Below are 5,059 nucleotides of genomic sequence, written 5' to 3'. Positions count from 1 at the left end.
CCAGCCAATCAGGAGAGTATGCAAATTAACCCAACAAAGATGGTGGTTAATTTGCATATGTAGGCGCGAAACGGCAGAGCAATGACTGAAGACTCTGGCTCGAGCAGTGAAGGCCTGGATCTCGATTGCTGAAGGAAAACCGGTGTTGGCAGCCAGGGGAAGGGAAAACCTATTGCACAAATCTCGTCCTGCAATGGGCCTCTAGTCACTTATAAATGATAACATTTGGTTAAAAGATACTTTTGTACTAACCCCATGAAAAGTGCCGACACCAGACTGAGTGGTAATTTTTTGCCCCTTCATGTTTCAGAGTTCAAAAGATCATATGTTCATGTTATCCTATAACATTTACTGATTCTAACAGTTTGGGGATAGATTGAAAAGGCAGAGAAGAACAAAACTAACTACAAAAAAGAGAATGGCAATATAAATTGTACCTGAGACAAGATAATTTTCTTTTGAGTGAATTTTTCCCAGATAACTCATTTTAGACTAATTTGCATAGCTATGCTAGTTGAATACAAAGCAAAAAGGATTATTGCTCCTCTCTCCAATGATGTACTGCAAATAATCTCCTTGATTCCATAAATCTATTCATAAAGAAAACTAAAAATGGATGAGTTAAAAATTAAGCATATAACTTTAAATAATTTAGCTATTTTCTCTCAAGACAAAATAACTGCTGCTAACCAAACCCCCACCACCAACACCACCACTACCAAATTAGAAAGCATACCATATTATTTAGAGAAGGTTGTTGTGTTGGCTTTTCTGTTCTTTTGTGTGAATGAAGTGCATGTTTTAAAGACTATTTTCATCCCGTAATTTTCTGACCTCAATTAACTTCTCAGAATATATCAGGTAATAAGTAATGACATTGTTCACAGGGTTTTCAAATGATTTATTTAGAGGATGGTATAAAACCATAGTATAGAATTTATTTTTTATCTTTTACAAGTGCAAGTTTATTTAATTTTGTATTTTATTTTATTGTTTAAAGTATTACAAATAGTAGTACATATGCCTCCTTTTTTTCCCCCCATTGATCTTCCCCTGGCCTCCCCTACCCCCTGGCACATGCCATATCCCTCCCACCCCCAGTGTCTTGTGCCCATTAGTTATGCTTATATGCATGCATACAAGTCCTTTTGTTGATCTCTTACCTCTGCCCACAACTCTCCCCAGCCTTCCCACTGTAATTTGACAGTGTGTTCGATGCTTCTCTGCCTCTGAATTTTTTATTTTTTATTACAGTTGACATTCAATATTATTTCACATTAGTTTAAGGTATTGAGCATAGCTGTTAGACATTTATGTAATTTATGAAGTAACCACCAAATAAGTTTATTACCCATCTGGCACCATATATAGTTATTTCAATATTATGGACTATATTAAATAGGTTTTACATAACTACCAATTTATAAAGTTTTCTTTTAGATTTTTTTCAAATTCAGCAAGGTGCCTCTCAATTGAACTTTTTATAATCTGTGGTTTATTTTGTTACCTTTTTTACATTTTGGTGAGAATATTTAAGTTCTATTTCTTAGTAAATTTTAACGATAAAATACACTGTTATTGACTTTAGTCCCCCTGTCATAGACTAGATCCTTAGGCCTTATTCATCTTATAACTGAAAGTCTGTACCTTTTTACCAACTTCACTTATTTTCCCTACCTTCCCCCAACTTCTGGCAACCAATTTTTGATGAATTTCATATTTTTTAATTCTACATATAAATGATACCATACAGTATTTTACTTTCTCTGTTTAGCTTATTTCACTTAGCAAAATGCCTTCAGGTTCATCCTTATGACAAATCACAGAAATTTCTTGTTCTCATGGGTGAATAATAATACTCTGTGTGTGTAACATTTTCTTTATCCATTCATCCACTGAAGACACTAAGATTGCTTTCAAACATTAATTATGGTGAATAATGCTTCCATGAACATGGGAGTACAGATATCTCTTTGCAAATAATTGTTACCCTGACTGGATATTTCAGTTGGTTAGAGCATTGTCCCCATACGCCAAGGTTACTGATTGATCCCTGGTCAGGGCACATACTAGTACATGATCTCACTCATGTTTGAAATATAATGAACAGCATAAACTGATGAACAAAAACAGATCCAGAGACAAAGAAGCATTGATCAGACTGTCAAACCTCAGAGGGAAGGTAGGGGAGGGTGGTGGTAAGGAGGAGAGGTCAACCAAAGGACTTGTATCCATGCATATAAGCCTAACCAATAGACACAGTCACCAGTGGGGTGAGGGCATAAGTGGGGGGGAGGGGGCAATGGGGGGGTAAGGAAACATATGTAATACCTTAATCAATAAAGAAAAAAAAAAGAATCAAACAATGCTACAATGCTTTTCTGTTTTTTGTGTATTGGGTGTTGTTGTTGTTTTTTGGTAATAGATGCACAATTCTGTCAATTTATTAAAAAATTTTAAACTTTAAAAAAATTCAATAAATTAAGTAATTAAAAATCGTTAAAAAAAGACTAAAACCAGTTGATTTCTTTCTATTATCTATCTATCTATCTATCTATCTATCTATCTATCTATCTATCTATCTATCTATCTCTAATCTCTTTGCCTTCTCTATTTTGAAAATCAGTCAATAAATTTAAAACTATAAAATAATTGTGTTGTTTCTTTGGATACACATTCAGAAATGAGATTGCTGGATCATATGGTACTCCCAATTTTAATTTACTCACTAATGAAGATAAACATTTCCTCTATTCTGGATGTAATATGAGAAAGGTGAAAAATTCTATCTGTTTCACACTAGATAATTTAAATGCAATGTTTCATTTCTTCTAATGGTCATGGGTCACTTAACATGTGTTTTCAAAGTCTACTATTTCTGCCTCCCCAGCTATGGTCAAGTGAAATTTTTAAAAATTACATTTGTTTTACTCCTACATTGTTAGACTTGGGTTTTTGTCATTTACAACAAATATTTATATTAAAATACAAACTTCTAATTATAATTTAAATATGAATTAATAAACAATATGAGTATTAATTTAATATTTCAATTTTATACATATGGTATAGTTCTGTGTTGCTTAATGTCTTATGCTTTGCAGACATTTATTAATATCAGGAAAATTTATATTTCTAATATACAAATAATAAAATTAAATACAACAATTTTAAAAACAAGAGGAGAGACCAAGATGGCGGCATAGGTAAACACCGCAGACTGCTGCCGCAAACAACCACTTCAAAAATACAACTAAAAGACGGAACGGACATCACCCAGAACCACAGGAAGGCTGGCTGAGGAGAGACTCTTCAACTAGAAGGAAAAATAACAGCACACCGAGGCTCAGAGGAGGCGCAGTGTGGAAAAAACTCAGGTGCGGAGGTGCGCGCGCAAAGCGGGCTGGTGGCTGAGAGCGCGGTTGTCGTTTTCGGTCAGGGGGGAGTCTCAGACTCTGAGCTCCAGATACGGGCGAATCGCTGGGGACTCGGACCCAAACGGGAGAAGCGGGAGTGTCTGGCATCAGTTGGAAGGCAGCTTTCCCTCCGAGGTTTGCAGCGGTTCCGGGGGTTCTGAGAAGCAGAGCCTCTGGGAACAGGACTGAGGGCACCATAACGGCTCCCTCCGCCCGCCCTGTTGAGCCCGCCCCGCCCAAGCCCTGCGCAGAGCCATTTGCCGGATCGCCTCAGGCAAAGGCTAGATTAGCACCTCCCCAGAGGACAGAAGTTTTCCGCGGCAGACACAGCTGATTCACACAGCCAGTCGGCCTGGTGGTCAAATCCCTCTAGTATTAACTACAACAATCAAGGCTCAACTAGAACAAGACTGCGCACAAAGACCACTAGAGGGTGCACCAAGAAAGCATAAAAAATGCGGAGACAAAAAAACATGACAGAAATGGAGGATATAGAGCTAAAAATCGCAATTTTGAGGGCTTGCAAAAATGTGCTAGAAGCTGTCAATAAACTTGAGGAGAGAGTCACGAAAACTAATGAGACCCTCGATGCTATGATAAAGAACCAACTAGAAATTAAGCATACACGGACTGAAATAAAGAATATTATACAGACACCCAATAGCAGACCAGAGGAGCGCAAGAATCAAGTCAAAGATTTGAAATGCGAAGAAGCAAAAAACACCCAACCGGAAAAGCAAAATGAAAAAAGAATCCGAAAATACGAAGATAGTGTAAGGAGCCTCTGGGACAGCTTCAAGCGTACCAACATCAGAATAATAGGGGTGCCAGAAGATGAGAGACAGCAAGATATTGAAAACCTATTTGAAGAAATAATGGCAGAAAACTTCCCCCACCTGGTGAAAGAAATGGACTTACAGGTCCAAGAAGCGCAGAGAACCCCAAACAAAAGGAATCCAAAGAGGACCACACCAAGACACATCATAATTAAAATGCCAAGAGCAAAAGACAAAGAGAGAATCTTAAAAGCAGCAAGAGAAAGAGACTCAATTACCTACAAGGGAATACCCATACGACTGTCAGCTGATTTCTCAACAGAAACTTGGCAGGCCAGAAGGGAATGGCAAGAAATATTCAAAGTGCTGAATACCAAGAACCTACAACCAAGAATACTTTATCCAGCAAAGCTATCATTCAGAATTGAAGGTCAGATAAAGAGCTTCACAGATAAGGAAAAGCTAAAGGAGTTCATCACCACTAAACCAGTATTATACGAAATGCTGAAAGGTATCCTTTAAGAGGAGGAAGAAGAAAAAGGTAAAGATACAAATTGTGAACAACAAACATGCATCTATCAACAAGTGAATCTAAGAATCAAGTGAATAAATAATCTGATGTACAGAATGAACTGGTGATTATAATGAATCAGGGACATAGAAAGGGAATGGACTGACTATTCTTGGGGGGGAAAGGGGAATGGGAGATGCGGGAAGAAACTGGACAAAAATCGTGCACCTATGGATGAGGACAGTGGGTGGGGAGTGAGGGCGGAGGGTGGGGTGGGAACTGGGAGGAGGGGAGTTATGGGGGAAAAAAAAAAGAGGAACAAATGTAATCTGAACAATAAAGATTTAAAAAATAAA

At 37.6% G+C, this 5,059-nt stretch overlaps 1 pseudogene; it reads right to left on the bottom strand.

Moving 5' to 3' along the window:
- Positions 1 to 4,359: 4,359 nt before the first annotated feature.
- The window catches only part of LOC102245371, a 12,419-nt pseudogene continuing 11,719 nt past the window's right edge, over positions 4,360 to 5,059 (bottom strand).

Source organism: Myotis brandtii, unplaced genomic scaffold (assembly GCF_000412655.1).
Source record: "Myotis brandtii unplaced genomic scaffold, ASM41265v1 scaffold6480, whole genome shotgun sequence".
NCBI lineage: Eukaryota > Metazoa > Chordata > Mammalia > Chiroptera > Vespertilionidae > Myotis > Myotis brandtii.
Note: the sequence above shows the minus strand (reverse complement) of the source record. Positions and strands in the feature narration are given on the sequence as shown.